Source organism: Piliocolobus tephrosceles, chromosome 3 (assembly GCF_002776525.5).
Source record: "Piliocolobus tephrosceles isolate RC106 chromosome 3, ASM277652v3, whole genome shotgun sequence".
Classification (NCBI taxonomy): Eukaryota; Metazoa; Chordata; class Mammalia; order Primates; family Cercopithecidae; genus Piliocolobus; species Piliocolobus tephrosceles.
In genome coordinates this window covers 50,311,304-50,330,839 of record NC_045436.1, presented here as the reverse complement: position 1 = coordinate 50,330,839, position 19,536 = coordinate 50,311,304, and the positions used below count along the sequence as shown (strand labels likewise).

The following is a 19,536-nucleotide window of genomic DNA, read 5'->3' as shown; positions in this document are numbered from 1 at the left end:
TTTTTTTGAGACAGAGTCTCACTCTGTCACCCAGGCTGGAGTGCAGTGGTGCCATCTCGGCTCACTGCCAGCTCCGCCTCCCAGGTTCACGCCATTCTCCTGCCTCCACCTCCCAAGTAACTGGTACTACAGGTGCCCGCCACCACGCCCGGCTAATTTTGTTTTTGTATTTTTAGTAGAGACGGGGTTTCACTGTGTTAGCCAGGATGGTCTCAATCTCCTGACCTCGTGATCCACCCGCCTCAGCCTCCCAAAGTGCTGGGATTACAGGCATGAGCCACCGTGCCTGGCCAATCTTATACATATATTCTTGTGTGGTATACACATGGTCTCATACCATGACTAATAATATCTTAAATATTCACAGCCTTGACACTGAGTAATCCAATTAACATATATGTTCATTCATATATATATATATATACATATATATATATATATATATATATATATATTTTTTTTTTTTTTTTTTAAAGACAGAGTCTCACTTCACCACCCAGGCTAGAGTGCAGTGGTGTGATCTCAGCTCACTGCAACCTCTGCCTCATGGGTTTAAGCAACTCTCCTGCCTCAGCTTCCCAAGTAGCTGGGATTACAGGCACATACCATGCCCAGCTAATTTTTACATTTTTAGTAGAGACGGGGTTTCACCATGTTGGCCAGGCTGGTTTCGAACTCCTGACCTCAAATGATCCACTCTCTTCAGCCTCCCAAAGTGCTGGGATTTCAGGATTCAGCCACCGCACCCAGCCTTAATCTTATACATATATTCTTATGTGCTATACACATACAGTGATGCATTGCTTAATGGCAGAAATATATCCCAAGAAATGCATCCTTAGGTCCTTAGGCAATTTTGGACCTAAGGATTTTGTCACTGTGCAAACCTTATAGAGTGTACTTACACAGACACAGATGGTGTAGCCTGCCTACACCCCTAGGTTACACGATACGGCTTATTGCTCCCAGTCTCCAAACCTGTACAGCATGTTATTATACTGAATACTACAGACAACTCTAACACAATGGAAAGTATTTGTGTATCTAAACATATCTAAACATAGAAAAGGTACAGTAAAACTAAGGTATTATAATCTTACAGGACTACTGTTGTTTATCTGATCCATCATTGACTAAAATATCAATCTCTCTTTCTCTCATACACACACACAGAGGTAAGAAATGAAGTTAGATAATTTGTAACATCATCAAAATTCTGCATAATTTTTTGATACTAGGTCTCACTCTGTCAACCAGACTGGAGTGCAGTGACATCATATTACAGCTCGCTGCAGCCTCAACCTCCTGCACTCAAGCAATCCTCCTGCCTCAGGCTCCTGAGTAGCTAGGACTATAGGCACATGCCACCATACCCCGTTAAGGTTTTTTCATTTTTTGCAGAGATGGAGTCTCATTATGTTGCCCAGGCTGGTCTGAAACTCCTAGCTTCAAGCAATCCTCCCATCTCAGCCTCCCAACAGGCATGAGCCAGTGCCCAGCCCTTTGAAGATATTTTGATGCTTTCCTTATCAGGCACGTTTTGACATTTCTAGAAATCTTCAATCAAAGAACTAGACTAGTCAGGTTCCCAGGCATAACCTAATCAATGACGATTGTTCAACCTGTTTTATGATGGTGAAAACTGAACAGCAAAGTATCATCTAAATATACTCTGAATACAAGTTAAAACTTTAACTCGCGTCCATGTGAAGAGACCACCAAACAGGCTTTGTGTGAGCAACAAGGCTGTTTATTTCACCTGGGTGCAGTCGGGCTGAGTCTGAAAAGAGAGTCAGCTAAGGGTGATGGGGTGGGGCTGTTTTATAGGATTTGGGTAGGTAATGGAAAATTACAGTCAAAGGGGGTAGTTCTCTGGCGGGCAGGGGTGGGAGGTCACAAGGTGCTCACTGGGGGAGCTTTTGAGCCAGGATGAGCCAGGAGAAGGAATTTCACAAGGTAATATCATCAGTTAAGGTTGGAACAGGCCATTTTCACTTATTTTGTGATTCTTCAGTTACTTCAGGCCATCCGGATGTATACGTGTAGATCACAGGGGATATGATGGCTTAGCTTGGGCTCAGAGGCCTGACATTCCTGTCTTCTTATATTCATAAGAAAAATAACATAAAACAAAATAGTGGTAAAGTGTTGGGGCGACGAAAATTTTTGGAGGTGGTATGGAGAGATAATGGGCGATGTTTCTCAGGGCTGCTTCAAGCAGTATTGGGGTGACGTGGGAACCTAGAGTGGGAGAAATTAAGCTGAAGGAAGATTTTGTGGTAAGGGATGATATTGTGGGGTTGTTAAAAGGAGCATTTGTCATACAGAATGATTGGTGATGGAAACATTTGTCGTATAGAATTGTGATGGCCTGGATACGGTTTTGTATGAATTGAAAAACTAAACAGAGTAAGAGAAGGAGAAAAACAGGTATTAAAGGACTAAGAATTGGGAGGACTCAGAACATCTAATTAGAGCATTTCCAAGGGGGTCCAACGGGGTCTAGCATAATTACTTGCTTGGCCGGCAAGTTTTTAGGCTCTATTCTTGACAGAGTCCTTTTTTTTAAGTTGGAGGCTGAGTTTGGTGAGGTGTGTTTTTAAAAGACCATTAGTCCGTTTTACCTTTCCTGAAGATTAAGAACCGTAAGGGGTATGAAGGTTTCACTGAATACCAAGAGCCTGAGAAACTGCTTGGGTGATTTGACTAATAAAGGCTGGTCCATTATCGGACTGTATAGAGGCAGGAAGGCCAAACCAAGGAATTACGTCTGACAAAAGGGAAGAAATGACCGCGGTGGCCTTCTCAGACCCTGTGGGAAAGGCTTCTATCCATCCAAAGTGTCTACCTAGATCAAGAGGTATTTTAGTTTCTCGACTCAAGGCATGTGAGTAAAGTCAATTTGCCAGTCCCGGGTGAGGGCAAATCCCTGACCTTGATGTGTAGTGAAGGGAGGGGGCCTGAGAAATTCCTGAGGAGTAGTAGTAGAATAGCAGATAGAACACTGAGAAGTCATTTCCTTGAAGATAGATTTCCACGACAGAAAGGAAATGAGAGGTTTTAAGAGATGGGCTAGCAACTTGTAACCTACATGGAAGAGGTTATGAAATGACAACAGAATAGAAAGAGCCTGCGAGGCTGGAAGGAGATCCTTGGTCCAAGAACCATTTGCCTTGTTTGGGAAGAGATTAATAGGTGGAAGTTTCAGTGGGGGAGTAAGTGGGAGTGGCCAGATGAGAAGGAGAAAAACTGCCCTGAGGGATAGAAGTTGGAACACTAGCTGCTTTTTTAGCTACCTTACCAGCATTAAGCATTGTCCTAAGCGTTGGGATCTGATGCCTTTTGATGGCTGCTTTTTTAGCTACTTTATCAGCATAAGCGTTGTCCTGAGCAATGGGATCTGATGCCTTTTGATGGCCCTTGCAGTGAATGACTCCAGCTTCCTTTGGAAATAAAGCAGCCTTGAGAAGCGTTTTTATTAAAGAAGCATTAATGATAGAGGAACCTTGTGTAGTGAGGAAACCTCTTTCTGCCCATATAACAGCATGGTGGTGCAGGATATGGAAGGCATATTTAGAGTCAGTATAAATATTGACGCATAGTCCCTTTGCAAGAGTGAGGGCCCAAGTTAAGGCAATGAGTTTGGCTTGCTGAGAGGTAGTGGAGGGGGGCAGAGTGGTAGCCTCAATGATAGATGTGGAAGATACTATAGCATAGCCTGTAGGCCAGGCGCGGTGGCTCGCGCCTATAATCCCAGCACTTTGGGAGGCCAAAGCGGGTGGATCACTTGCAGTCAGGAGTTCAAAATCAGCCTGACCAACATGGTGAAACCCCGTCTCTACTAAAATATACAAAAATGAGCCAGGCATGGTGGCAGGCGACTTAATCCCAGTTACTTGGGAGGCAGAGGCAGGAGAATCGTTTGAACCCGGGAGGCAGAGGTTGCAGTGAGCCGAGATCAAGCCATTGCACTCAAACCTGGGGGATAAGAGCAAGACTTCTCTAAAAAAAAAAAAAAAAAAAAAAAGAAGCAAGGCTTAATTTTTTTTTTTTCAGACTGAGTCTCGTTCTGTCACCAGGCTAGAGTGCGGTAGCTCACTGCAACCGCCACCTCCTGGGTTCAAGTAATTCTCCTGCCTCAGCCTCCCGAGTAGCTGGGATTACAGGTGCATGCCACCATGTCCAGCTTATGTTTGTATTTTTAGGAGAGACGGGGTTTCACCATGTTGGTCAGGCTGGTCTCAAACTCCTGACCTCGTGTACACTATCATCATGCCACTGCACTCTAGGCTGGGCAATAGTGAGAGACCCTAACTCAAAAAATAAAAAAAAAAAAAAGATGATTCTCATCTATAAAATACTGATATATGACAGTTCAAACTTTCTTGCTTCCAAGGTTTCACTAAAAATCAAGATTACTAAGTTAGAAATTCTAACTAGTGTATATAATTCTGTATATGAAGTGTAACAAAAAACATCATGTGGCTTTGATGAGAGAAATTATGAGAAAAGCATAAGAATGTATTATTCATTAAAAAAAGAATAACTGTAAATTCAGAGGTTATTTGAGGTTATTTCAAAAAGTAACATTTAGGAAAGAAATAAGATAAAAAGGACTCAGTAAGCAGGAGAGAGAAATATAAAAAAAGTTGTAAGGATGTAATTTTGGCAAGGAGGGTTGAAAGGAGAATAACTTTTTAAAATGATAAGGAAAAAAGAAAAGTAAAATGACTCATTATTTAAGAAAGAGAAGGTATAGGACAAAGCTAAAGGCCCAAGAATGTTGTGGAAGATCTGATTAAGCTGTGGAAGGTTTGTGAAGGATGAATTTATTAAAGAAATTTTGTGTGTGGGCCAGACACAGTGGCTCATGACTGTAATCCCAGCACTTTGGGAGGCCAAAGCAGCCAGATCACTTCAGCCCAGGAGTTCAAGACCAGCCTGTACAACATGGTGAAACCCCGTCTCTCCAAAAAACACAAAAATTAGCCAGACACACTGGCATGTGCCTGTAGTCTCAGCTACTCAGGAGTCTGAGGTGGGAGGATCACTTGAGCCCGCAAACTGAGGCGTGATCGCAGTGGAGACAGAGTCCCTCTATCAAGAAAAGGAAGTAGGCCATCCTGGCTAACAGGTGAAACCCTGTCTCTACTAAAAATACAAAAAATTAGCCGGGCGTGGTGGCAGGCGCCTGTAGTCCCAGCTACTCCGGAGGCTGAGGCAGGAGAATGGAGGGAACCAGGGAGGCGGAGCTTGCAGTGAGCCGAGATCCCGCCACTGCACTCCAGCCTGGGCGACAGAGCAAGACTCTGTCTCAAAAAAAAAAAAAAAAAAAAAAAGGAAGTAGGAAAGAAGGAGGGAAGGAGAGAGGGAGGGGAGTTGAGAAAGAGAAAGAAAAAGAGGAAGAAGAGAAGAGAGAAGAGAAGAGGAAAGGGGAAGGGGAAAGGGGAAGGAAGGAAGGAAGGGAGGGAGGGAGGGAGGGAGGGAGGGAAAGAGACAGAACGAGAGAGAAAGAGCGAAAGAAAGAGAGAGAAAGAGAGGAAGGAAGGAAGGAAGGAAGGAAGGAAGGAAGGAAGGAAGGAAGGAAGGAAGGAAGGGGAAAGAAAAGAAAGAGAAAGAAAGCAAGCAAGCAAGCAGGGGGAGGGAGAGAAGGAAGGCAGGCAGGAAGGCGAGGGAAGGGGGAAGGAGGAAGGGAGGAAGGGAGGAAGGAAGGGAGGGAGGAAGGAAGGAAGGAAGGGATTTTTCATACGATTAAGTTGGCTACAAATAAAATTAGTTACAAGCTTTCTAAAAGTTTAGCTGTGGTCAGGCACGGTGGCTCACGCCTGTAGTCCCAGCACTTTGGGAGGCAGAGGTGGATCACCTGAGGTCAGGAGTTCAAGACCAGCCTGGACAACGTGGAGAAACACCATCTCTACTAAAAAATACAAAAATTAGCTAGACATGGTGGCATGTGCCTGTAGTCCCAGCTACTCTGGAGGCTGAGTCAGGAGAATCACTCGAATCTGGAAAGTGGAGATTGCAGTGAGCCAAGACTGTGCCACTGCACTCTAGCCTAGGTAACAGAATGAGACCCTGTTTCAAAAACAACAACAAATATCTAAAATTTTGGTCCCCTGTGTTAGAACAAGCTTTTCTTGAAGTCTTGATCTGTTCTTAGTAAAAATTGCAGAAGTTTTTATGTTTACTTCAGAAATGTTTCTTTAAATTTTCACACATCTTCTGAACTGCAGCTTTACAGTTTAGAATTCTGTATTCTTGGCTTTTCCTGATGTGTCTGAATTGCTCCATTTAACCCAGAATTTCCCATGATTTTACAAAGAGCCATGTATTTCCTGATCAAGGTACTAGCTTTCTTGTTTACATTTCTCTATAATATGGTATACACTCATAACCTTGGACACACATTCTTCCTGTGTCAGCCTAAATTCAAGTAATTTTTCATCAGGTCCAACTTCCAAGTTATCTAAATGGGATTCCCATTAGGAGAAGCAATCCCATTGCAGGAAGTTTTCTTTGCCTTTTTGTTAATTGGCCCAAGAAACAAAGATTTTGCATCTTATGAAGAAAATCCCTGTATTTCATGGTATTTCATGCTGTCTTTATTGGGGTTTTTGGTTACTTAGGAAAACTTGGCTTTGGAAGGGTTAAGGGTTTTGGATTTGTTTATTGTTGTTGTTTTTGTTGTTTTTTTCCCATCCATGTAACTTTCTGTATTGCTTTTGAAATCTTTTTATTATTACTGTGGTTAAATTAATGACTATTATTTCACAGTGACCTATGATTATGTTTTGATCAGGTGTTTTAAACCTTTTGTTATCTTTGGTAGACTTCCCCAGGATCAAGTTCTAAATTAAGTCTTTCAGTTTGGCGCGGTGGCTCATGCCTGTAATCCCAGCACTTTGGGAGGCCGAGGTGGGTGGATCACCTGAGGTCAGAGTTCAAGACCAGCCGAACCAACATGGAGAAACCCCATTTCTACTAAAAATACAAAATTAGGCCAGGCGCAGTGGCTCATGCCTGTAATCCCAGCTACTCGGGAGGCTGAGGCAGGAGAATTGCTTGAACCCCGGAGGCAGAGGTTGCAGAGAGTTGAGATCGCACTACTGCACTCCAGTCTCAAAAAAATAAAAAATAAGTAAGTCTTTCTTGGCCTCCAACTAACTTTAGGATGTTCCACAGGGCACTGGACCTTCTCAAAGATTTCTGAAACAGAGACACTGAACTAAATCAGGATTATTTGATATGATGACTTATATGGAAAGCATTGACAAATAAGTGATTCTAGATCTTCTTTTCGTTACATTTATTGATATATTAATATGAATATTCCAAAAGTACATAAAACTCTTAGAAATCTAATATGTCATCAGTCATAATTCTAGTATATGTTACATGCCACAAAAATAACTGAATTTGTCAATTGCTGATTATAATGAACTTCATCAGATTTTTAACCATGGCTATTCTAAATCTTCATCATTCACAGTTTTGATTCTTCTCTAAAAACAGGCTGGGCATGGTGGCTCACATCTGTAATCCCAGCACTGTGGGAGGCCAAGTCGGGCGGATCACCTGAGGTCAGGAGTTCGAGACCAGCCTGGTCAACATGGCTACTAAAAATACAAAATTTTAGTCTTTAATCTCTGGTCTCTACTAATTGTAGTCTTTGGTCTCTACTAATTTTAGTCTTTAGTGTCTACTGAAAATACAAAAATTAGCCAAGGTAGTGGTGTGCACCTGTAATCCCAGCTGCTTGGGAAGCTGAGACACAAGAGTCGCTTGAACCCGGAAGGCGGAGGTTGCAGTGAGCCGACATCAGGCCACTGCACTCCAGCCTGGGCAACAGAGTGAAACTCCATCTCAAAAAATAAATAAAATTTAAAAATAAAAATATCTGCAATCAGATTCATGGAAAAGACCTGTACTATTAAATATACATTTCTAATAACTTTAAGCTCAATGAACTAAAAATTTTCCAGAATTCTAATGAAGAAACTGATTAGTTAGAAAAACTGCTAATTAAGATTAAGCAACACAAAATATGAGATTAAATAATCAATGATATTTTTATGACTTTTATTTGAAATATTGTTGGTTCTTTACTTAAATGTTCAGTTTTCCAGATTTAAGAAAACTTTTTCTCTTAAAGTATCAATCATTTACAGTAATTTGGTAAGTTAATACTTCTCTTAACAAAAGTGAAAGCATTTACTTTTTCTCCCTACTTGATCCCTCTGCATTAGGTATTGGTTAAGTAAAATTCAGAAACTATTCATGAGTCTTCTTATTTTTCTGATAATATAGGGTTGTTACTCTAAGTTCACAAAAATCTGCTCTCTTTATAACAGGATACAATTGGAAGCATTAGTTATATTGCCAAGGCTTTGACTGGAATATCATATTTAAGAATGTGCACAAAATGTCTGGGTTCAGGTGTTCCCATCCTTACAGTGAGAGAATACAATCTGTAACTTCTTGGCTGGCCCAGGAACCTTACGGCTGTAGGTGAAATCTAATGCCTGCCTTGGTTTGGCTTCCTAGTCTTGAAAGGTTCATAAATCTGAGATTTCTTTGTGGCCAACAGCTATTCTTGCTGCCCTTAAGTAAATAATCAGACAAAAAAACTGTTAAAACTATTTTATAAACAAATTTGTCTTATTCTGATTATCTCTGATAGAAACTGGGATGGCTATAAAGAGAAAAGTTACGTTTCTAAAGAAAAGCTATACTGTATCTGTTATTAGACTGTAGCCCTGTACACTGTATTTGAGTTTTTATTATCTACCTGCAAACTGGCCTAGATCCTAAATTCTTCTAGCTTCCTCCAATCCAACTTTCTTCCACAGAATTATTAAAGCAGAAATTGCTCTGTTCCTGAAGCCCTATAAGCTGAAACTCGATGAATTTTAAGGGACAAGTCTGGTACTCGAAGGCTGAGCCACACAGAAAAATTCACCAAACTGCCCAATGCTTTAACCAGAGATATTCAAACTGCAAGCCAGGACAAGAAGTCGATGGTTCCGCACTATAGACAGCTTTTCCCAAGATAACTGAACAAGGGGAGACTCTTACCCTTCTTAAGGCGCAGCTTTTTCACTTGGCAAGATAATGTTGTAATTGAAATTTCACAATCAGCAGCTTCTACTGGTAACTTGACAGAACTTGACCTAAGAGATCCTTTAGTCCAACTAGTGGGTGACTCTGGCAACATTCCTAAAAAAATTATTCATACTCTGCTTTAATTCAACCCAGTTATGGAATACCAAATGATAACATTGCTCTGCATTAGCTATTGGTTAAGTAAAGAAATGCCTGTGCTATTACTAATACTACACAATTTACCTGGATAAATTCCTTTGAGGAAGTTGAGACTCATACGCAAAATAAGAAAACAGACCACATGGTTATAACAGGTCTGATCTAGTTCTCCATGGTCACTTGGTTTATTCAACTGACTGCCCTTAGGTCTAGCTTCATGGCTCAAAACCATTATGTAAACTGGTATTATCATATTATTACTAAGTTTACTTTGTATTTTCCTTTTTAAACTTTGTACATGTTATTTGTTACATTTCTGAGAAAGTACTACTCCCAACAGAATTATACTGGGCTGGCCCTACACCCTGAGATGATAGCCTACATTTAAGGAACAGACAAAAACTGATCTTAATAATAGATTTCTGGCAGACTTAGCCTGAGAATCATTCCCTCCAAACCTCCCTTGTTGCTCAAATGTGACTGAAGGGGTCCTGACACTGACTCCTAGTTTGCCAAGCACTCCCTCCAACATGGGACCATACCAACAACCCAGGACAGGTCCATCCTGGCACCTAAAGAGAATTAAAACCTAACTACAAGATGACTAATCAGTGATGATTCCAAAGAAAGATCCTTTTTGTTTTGTTTTGTTTTTTTTTTTTAGAGACAGGGTCTCACCATGTTGCCCAGGTGGGTCTCAAACTCCTGGGCTCAAGCAATCCTCCTGCCTCTGCCTCCCAAAGTGCTAGGATTACAGGCATGAGCCACTGTGCCTGGGTCCAAAGAAAGATTTTGATCAAAAGAGAGAAAAGTGAAAGTTGTTAGAATTAAAACTGAGTCATTTGTGATAAAAGCCCTGACAAATGGAGCCAGAGAAGGCCATGAAAGGAGGGTTCGCATGCACGAATATCTGATTAAAAAAAAATAACTATTGCCTGGGCATAGTGGCTCACGCCTGTAATCCCAGCACTTTGGCAGGCAGAGACAGGCAGACCACACTTGTAATCCCAGCACTTTGGGAGGCAGAGGTGCGTGGATCACTTGAGTTCAGGAGTTTGAGACCAGCCTGGCCAACATGGTGAAACCCCATTCCTACTAAAAATACAAAAATTAGCCAGGCGTGGTGGCACAGGCCTGTAGTCCCAGCTAAGTGGAAAGCTGAGGCAGGAGAATCGCTTGAACCTGGGAGACAGATGTTGCAGCAAGCCGAGATTGTACCTCTGCACTCCAACCTGGGCAACAGAGCGAGATTACATCTCAAAAAAAAAAAACTATCACAAAAAAACCCATAAAGGCCACAACCTTGCACAAAGGCAATCACAACCTTACACACAAAAAAAATACTTCTGCAAGGACATCTGCCCAGTAACTTCATGTCCAACCTCAGACTGGCACCACTCTTGTCATTGATCTTTATAGCCAAAGAAAACTGATTTAAAACGATGATGTAATCCTCCTCATTTTTCCTTTAAAAATCTATGTCTTCCTTCACCTCCCTGAATATGCACATAGTTTACTATGGTATGCATATTTCCATTATAATGCCCATTCCTGAATAAATACTGTTTTCTTTCAGAGGGACTCTCTGTCTTTTATTTAGGTTGACAGAACAATCTGTATGTAAAAGATGAATTCAGAACTTGATTTCTCACCATACACAGAAGTTAATTCAAAATAGATGATAAAATCTAACTGTTAGAGTTAAAACTATAAAACTTCTAGAAAACAGAAAAATCTCAAGATCTGGGATTAGGCAGAGAGTTCTTACATAAGACAACAAAAGCATGATCTATAAAAGAAAAAATTCAGAAACCACACTTCATTAAAATTTAAACTAATTACGCTTTAAAAGATGTCAATCACCAATTTTTTTTTTTTTTTTTTGAGACGGAGTCTCGCTCTGTTGCCTAGACTGGAGTGCAGTGGAGCGATCTCAGCTCACTGCAACCTCTGCCTCCTGGGTTCAAGCGATTCTCCTGCCTCAGCCTCCTAAGTAGTTGGGACTACAGGTGCACACTACCACACCAGCTAATTTTTGTATTTTCAGTAGAGATGGGGTTTCACCGTGTTGGCCAGGCTGGTCTCGAATGCCTGACCTAGTGATCTGCCCATCTCGGCCTCCTAAAGTGCTGGGATTACAGGTGTGAGCCACCGCGCCCAGCCACCAATTTTTTAAGCAATGAAAAGACCAGCAACAGACTGTGAAGAAATATTTGCAGATCATATATCTATTAAAGAACTTACATCCAGAATATATTAAAAAAAAAAAAAAACCTTCTTACAACTCAATAAGTCAAACAACCCAATTTTATTATATTATATTTTATTTTATTTTTTTGAGACAGAGCCTCGCTCTGTCGCCTAGGCTGGAGTGCAGTGTTGCAATCTCAGCTCACTGCAACCTCTGCCTCCCAGATTTATGCAATTATCCTACCTCAGCCTTCTGAGTAGCTGAGATTATAGGCATGCGCCACCACCTCCAGCTAATTTTTGTATTTGTAGTAGAAACAGGGTTTTGCCATGTTGGCCGGGCTGGTCTTGATCTCCTGACCTCAGGTGAGCCACCCACCTCGGCCTCCCAAAGTGCTGGAGTTATAGTCATGAGCCACCACACCCAGCCCAAACAACCCAATTTTAAAAGGAGCAAAAGACCTGAATAGCGATGTCATAAAAAAAAAAATGGGTCAGACACAGTGGCTCATGCTTGTAATCCCACCACTTTGGTTAGGTCAACGGAGGAGGATCGCTTGAGCCCAGGGGTTCAAGAGTAGCCTGGGCAATGCAGTGAGACCCCCATCTCTACAAAAAATAAAAATAAAAAATTAACCTGGCATAGTGGTACGCACCTGCATTCCCCAATTCCCAACTACTCAAGAGGCTGAGGTAGGGGGACTGCTTGAGCCCAGGAGGTCAAGGCTACAGGGAGCTCTGGTTGCACCACTGCACTCCAGCCTGGGCAACAGAGTGAGACCCTGTCTTTTTCCCATTTATGCCAAGCATTCCATTATTGGAATGCTAAACTTGTGGGAATTATTAATATCCTACCGCTCAAGGTAATCGCCAAGGTCTGATTTTTCACCAAAAAAAAAAAAAAAAAAATTGCAACCTTAGACATAAATGGGTCAAGAAAAAAAAACACAGGAAAAGATGCTCAATACTATGAGTCATAAGGAAAATTAAAATTAAAATCACAATGACTCCACTAAACAGTATACAGAGAAAAAAAGAAAAAATAAAAACATGTAATCCCAGCACTTTGGGAGGCCGAGATGGGCGGATCATGAGGTCAGGAGATCGAGACCATCCTGGCTAACACGGTGAAACCCCGTCTCTACTAAAAAATACAAAAAACTAGCCGGGCGTGGTGGCGGGCGCCTGTAGTCCCAGCTATTCAGGAGGCTGAGGCAGGAGAATGGCGTGAACCCGGGAGGCGGAGCTTGCAGTGAGCTGAGATCCGGCCACTGCACTCCAGCCTGGGCGACAAAGCAAGACTCCGTCTCAAAAAAAAACAAAAACAAAAACAAACAAACAAACAAAAAAAACACAACGAATCACCAAAATCAGGCTGGGCACGGTGGCTCACGCCTGTAATCCTAGCACTTTGGGAGGCCAAGGCCGGAGGATTGCCTGAGCTCAGGATTCGAGACCAGCCTGGGCAACATGGTGAAACCCCGTCTCCACTAAAAATACAAAAAATCAGCTAAGCATAGTTTTGCTCAGCTGTAATTCCAGCAGCTTGGGAGGCTGAGGCATGAGAATTGCTTGAACCCAGGAGGGAGAGGTTGCAGTGAGCTGAGAATGCACCACTGCACTCCAGCCTGGGAGACAGAGTGACTCAAAGACAAACAAATTCATATCCATTAGAACAGCTATAATTTTTTAAAAAGACAATAATAAGTGTTGGCAAAGACATGAAGAAAACTGGAACTCTCAAACATTGCTGTTAGCAATATAAGATGTTACGGCCACTTTGGGAAACAGTTTGGCAGTGTCCTAAAAAGATAAACATATGATGCTGTAATTCTACTCCTAGATAGCTAACCAAGAGAAACAAAATCATATGTTCACATAAAGACTTGTACTCAAATGTCTGAGTATTATTCAAAACAGTCAAAAACTGGAAATAATCGAAACACCTATATACTGGTCAACAGTTAAAGTGTGTTACAGTAATCTCCCCTAACCTACAGCTTTACTTTCCAGTTTCAGTTACCCACAGTCAAACATGTTCTGAAAATGATAAATGGAAAATTTCAGAAATAAACAATCTTTGTGCGCCATTCTGAGTAGCATGATGAAAACTCATACCATGCCGCTCTGCCTCGGACATGAATCATCCCTTTATTCACCATATTCACGCTGTCTACACTACCTGCTTAGTGGCCATCTCAGCTATCAGATCAACTAGTATCGTAGTGCTAGTGTTCAAGAAACCCTTATTTTACTTAATAATGGCTCAAATGCACAAGAGTAATGAGGATGACAATTTGGATATGCCAAAGAGAAGCTGTAAAATACTTCTTTTAAGTGAAAAAGTGAAAGTTCCCAATTTAATAAGAAAGAAAACTTTATGCTGAGTTTGCTAACATCTACAGTAAGAAATCTTCCATCTATGAAATTGTGAATAGCATATTGTTGTAACTATTCTATCATATTGTTTTTAATCGCTTATTATGCCTGATTAACAAATTAAACTAGGTATACAGATATAGAAAAAAATATATAAGATTCAATACTACCTGAAATTTCAGGCATCCACTGGGGGTCTTGGAATGTATCCCACATAGATAAGGGGGGGGGACTATCATATACTCATACAGAGAAATACTATTCCAAAATAAAAAGGAACAAAAAACTGATAAACGCTACAATATGAATGAATCCCAAAAACATAAAGTGAAAGAAGCCAGATACAAAAGACTACATATTGTACAATTCCATTTATAAAATTCCAAAATATCCAGAAAAGGCAAATGGATTAAGACAAAACCAATCAGTGATTGCCTGAGGCTGGGGCTGGGAATAAGGGTTAACTGCAAACAGGCTGGAGGGAATTTTGGAGGCAATGGAAATGTTCGAAAACTAGCTCAAGGTGATAGTTTCACAATTCTATATCTTTACTAAAAAGTATTGAATTATATACTCAAAATGGATAATTTTTTTGGTATCAGGTAAGTCAAAAGCTAATTTTTTTTTTTTTTTTTTTTTTTGAGACGGAGTCTTGCTCTGTTATCCGGGCTGGAGTGCAGTGGCCGGATCTCAGCTCGCTGTAAGCTCCGCCTCCCGGGTTTACGCCATTCTCCCGCCTCAGCCTCCTGAGTAGCTGGGACTACAGGCGCCCGCCACCTCACCCGACTAGTTTTTTTGTATTTTTTAGTAGAGAAGGGGTTTCACCGTGTTAGCCAGGATAGTCTCGATCTCCTGACCTCGTGATCCGCCCGTCTCGGCCTCCCAAAGTGCTGGGATGCTAATTTATTAAAAAGTGTACATACCCAAAGAAATGACGTCTACACAAAAACATGAATATTCATAGCAGCATAATAGCCCAAAAAAATAGAATCTTAAATGTCCATCAACTGATGCCGAGATAAATAAAATGTAATACATCCTAAATAGAATATTACTCAGCAATAAAAAAAAAAAAAGTGACTATAGGCTGGGTGCAGTGGCTCATACCTGGAATCCCAGCACTTTGGGAGGCCGAGGCGGGTGGATCACGAGGTCAGGAGATCGAGACCATCCTGGCTAACACAGTGAAATTCCATCTCTACTAAAAATACAAAAAATTAGCTGGGCATAGTGGCACGTGCCTGTAGTCCCAGCTACCTGGCAGGCTGAAGCAAGAGAATCACTTGAACCCAGGAGGCGGAGGCTGCAGTGACGCGAGATCGTGCCACTGCACTCCAGTCTGGGCAACAGAGCGAGACTCCGTCTCAAAAAAAAAAAAAAAAAGTGACTATAAAAAAATTTTTTAATTACAAAGGACCAGGTGCAGTGGCTCACGCCTGAAATCCCAGCACTTTGAGAGGCCAAAGCGGGAGGATTGCTTGAGCCCAGAAGTTCAAGACTACCCTAGGCAATATAGTGAAACCGCATCTCTATAAAAAAGAAAATAGATTGGCTGGGCACAGTGGCTCACGCCTGTAATCCCAGCACTTTGAGAGGCCAAGGCGGGCGGATCACGAGGTCAGGAGATCAAGGCCATGCTGGCTAACACGGTGAAACCCCGTCTCTACTAAAAACACACACACACACAAAAATTAGCCAGGTGTTGTAGCATACACCTGTGGTCCCAGTTACTCGAGAGACTGAGGCAGGAGAATAGCTTGAACCAGCAGAGGTTACAGTGAGCCAGACCGTACCACTGCACTCCAGTCTAGGCGACAGAGCGAGACTCCGTCTCAAAAAAAGAAAAAAAAAAAAAGAAGAAAACAGATGAAATTAAAAAAGAAAAAAAATGAAGTGCCAACACATATTACAACATGGATATACTTTGAAAGCATTATGCTAAGCGAAAGAAGCCAGTCACAAAAGACCACATATATGGTTTCATTTATATAAAATGTCCAGAATAGTTTAATCTCTAAAGATAGAAAGTCAATCAGTGGTTGCATAGGACTGGAGTGCTGAGGGAAAATGAAAAGCGACTGCTAATGGATATGGGGATCTTTTGGGGGATGATTAAAATGCTCTAAAATTGATTATAGTGATGGTTGCACAACTTTGAGTATACAGTCGGCCCTCCATATCCATGAGTTCTGAATCCATGGATTCAATCAATGGGTACAGAAACTACTCAAAAAAAATTGTCTGTAAATGAACATGTAGAGACTTTTTTCCTGATCATTATTCCCTAAACAACACACAGTATAACAACTATTTACATAGCATCCACATTGTATTAGGTAGTATAAGTAATCTGGAGATGATTTAAAGCATACAAGAGGATATGCATAGTTTATATGTAAATAATATGTCGTTTTTATTTCTTCATTTTTCCTGAGACAGAATTTTGCTCTGTCACCCAGGCTGGTGTCCAAACTCTGGTCTCACGAGATCCTCCCACCTCAACCTCCAGAATAACTGGGATTACAGGCACAGGCCACCGCATCCAGCAACTATGCCATTTTATTTTAGGGACCTGAGCATCCATAGATTCTAGTATCTGAGAAAGGCCCTAGAACCAATCCCCAACAGATACCGATGGACAACCGTACTTAAAAACCACTGAATTGTTCACCTGCAAAATGGAGTAATTTAAAAAAAAAACTTAATAAGCCCACCAAACTGTACACTTTAAACTGAACTGACTAGCATGTGAATTATATCACAATGAAGTTGTTACCCCCTCCAAAAATGGTATACAACATGAGCAGGTAAAGCCATTAACATTAGCAAGACCCTACAGCCCACAAGTACCAATCTGTTTACTTAGAATAGAAAAATCCCAAAGTTACAAATTCTTTCCAACCGTACTCAAGCTATTTTGTAAATGAGTATTTATGTCTGAAATAAGAGACAATGATTAATCCAATGAGTTAAATCACTAAACTTAAAAATAGGTTTCACATAAATATTCAAATTTCAAATGCCCAGGATATTCCAATTTTTTTTTTTTTTTTTTTTTTTGAGACAGGATTTTGCTCTTGTCGCCCAGGCTGGAGTGCAATGGCCCGATCTCGGCTCACTGCAACCTCTACCTCCTGGGTTCAAGCAATTGTCCTGCCTCAGCCTCCTGAGTAGCTGGGATTATAGGCGCCCGCCATCGCGCCCGGCTGATTTTTGTATTTTTAGTAGAGATGGGGTTTCACCATATTGGTCAGGCTGGTCTTGAACTCCTGACCTCAGGTGATCCGCCCACCTCTGCCTCCCAAAGTGCTGGGATTATAGGCGTGAGCCACCACGCCCTGCCTGATATTCCAATTTTCCACTTCATGTGTTTAACTACTAGATATCGTCTCAATAATATTTACATGAATGTACTGTGTAAACTGTAATGTTCTATAAAAAGTTTTATTATTCCTAAATTCCCTTAAATGTAATTTAATGGTTTCCAGTCCTATATAAGTCATTCTACCTTTTGAAGAAACTCTGAAACACAAATATCCAATCCTTTCTTAGTAAAGCATACATCCTTCTCTGATTCTGGCACGAAAGAAAGTGCATAATTTACTTCTGGATAGAGAGTCACAGATAAAAAGGAAAGCAAATCTGATTATCAAACACACGATTACCGTTCTCTCATCACCGGATTAAAATTTAAACCATTAAGCTGAAATAAACGTTCATGAACATAAGAAAGGGGGGAATTTTTAACAGTTTTACAATGACGCGTCCCCCTCTTCCTCATTTAATGAAGTACTAAGAACTTAAAGGCTAGTCTACAGCGAATCTGGCTCCTAGAAAGAGTCCATCCAGGATGCTGACACAAGGGAAAAGATTAGAAACTGTGCGATGTGGATTATTCTTGGTGTTATGGAGTATTTTTTCGGTCCTTTACGGACATGGAATAAAAATGCCCAAAAGGAGCAAGAGAGAGGGCTCAGCTGCCCTGATCACAAAGCTCCTGGGGTAGAGTAAGCATCCAGCCCTGGCAGAGCCCTCTCCGTCCTCCTTCCGCGCCCCTAGACCATCCCGTCGCGCAGTCTCTAAGGGCCAGTTTCGCGAGGATCCAGAAGGCGGTCGCTGGACGTGTATGTTACGAGCCCGTTTTTGTTTTGTTTAAGAAACAGATTCCGATCTGAGCCAAGCCTCCCTGCCTCCCGGGGAACAGGGGGAGATGGCAGCAGGGTGCCGGCGTGGAGAGCGAGAATAAAAGAACGGCCGAGTACAACCTGTCGTGTAAGCTAGCAGCGCCAGGAAGGAAAGGTAAGCAGCGGCGATAAGGCACGACAGGGAAGGAAACTGGTGTCCAGCACCCCCCTCTGAACCCAGCCACCCAGAGCGGCCGGAGCCTCCCAGGTCCCGCCCCGAGCTCGCGCCCAGCGCCGGCGCCGGCCGCAGACTCCCGCCCTACACAAACCCTCCCAGGACGCGCTTCCTCCGGAGCCGGACCCCCGCCCTGGCCTCCTGGCGGGATGAGGCGGGTCAGTTCAGTCCGCTTCTCGGCAGAGGTGACTCGCGCAGAGATGTAAACACGGCGAGACCAGCTGCGCTCAGCCCATCCCCCGCGCCGGGGTCTATAACCTCTTCCCTCAGCCCTGCCCCGCGCCCCGCGCTCCCCGCGGGCAGGCGCTCAGCGCGCCTTCTCCTTTCTCCAAGTCCGGCTCCGCGACCGTTGCCCGGGGACACTCAGCCCCCTTCCCCCAGGCCCCGGCCGGTGTCACCGCCACAGCCGCCGGAAAACCCCTCCGCATACCCCGAAGCAAACAACACAAGCGCGGGGCGGGGGCGCGGAGGGAGGCGGCGGCACTCGGGACAGCCAGGCTTTATCGCCGCGCCCTTGGCGCTCCCTCTCACCAGCCTCGGCTGCCCGCGCTCTTACCTGCTCTCCGCGACGCCTGGGAAGACCGCGGCGTCCTTTTCCCTCTCAGCAGGGCCGCGGACTAGCAGCCGCCGCCGTTGGCCGAGGGTCCGGAGGGAGCCGGGGCCTCCCCAGCAGCCCAAGCCGCTCCACAGGGAGAGGAGGAGACAAAACAGAGGCTCGCCGCCCCGCGCAGCGACCCCCGCCCGCGCCGCCCCACCGACCCCCAACCGCCTAGGCGACGGCGGCGACACAGAGCTCGGCGCGGGGAGCAATGGTGGCCCCCGCCCCGCTCCCGGCCCCCTCCCTCCACCCCCCGCCTCGGCTCCTCCCCCTCGGCCTCCTGCCGCCGCCACCAGGACACTGGAGTCCGCCTCCCCCTCCCAGCCAGCTCAGAGCGCTCCTCCCCTCCCCACGCGGCGGGGGGGCGGGGGCGGCACCGCCAGTCACCGCAGCGCCTGTCAAACGCGGGCCGGCTATTTATACCCCGCGGGGCCCCGCCGCCCTCAGGCCCCCACCAGCGCGCCGAACCTGCCTCTTTGCTCTCTTGAATCCCGCCCTCCTCTCCTCGCCCAACTTCTCCCAAACCCGCCTTCCCAGGTAAAGACGCTCGTCACTTGTCCAGTTCCCTGCCCAGGGCTCCCCGATCTCGCTCTCCACTCCAGCCCCGGATTGGTGCAGGGGGCTCTGCCGCACGGGGCAGGCGTGTGAGGACGCCGGGGCCGCGCGTGCACCTGCAGCGCCCGCCGGCTTCCCCCAGCTGGCCGGGACCGCACGCGCACACCCTCGCCACTTAGGGGCCCCGGAGGCCC

At 43.8% G+C, this 19,536-nt stretch overlaps 1 protein-coding gene across 7 annotated transcripts in view; it reads right to left on the bottom strand.

The window, feature by feature from the left end:
• The window catches only part of ELF2 (E74 like ETS transcription factor 2), a 129,224-nt gene extending 110,217 nt beyond the window's left edge, over window positions 1-19,007 (bottom strand). For 3 of the 7 annotated variants that reach the window (XM_023226017.3, XM_023226020.3, XM_023226019.3), the window contains exon 1: window positions 18,746-19,006. The gene's annotated coding sequence lies outside the window, so the exon portion shown is untranslated. Of the gene's footprint in view, window positions 1-18,745 lie in introns of all 7 variants that reach the window. The other 4 variants (XM_031935316.1, XM_031935315.1, XM_031935317.1 and 1 more) reach the window with 2 other exon arrangements.
• Window positions 19,008-19,536: the final 529 nt, after the last annotated feature.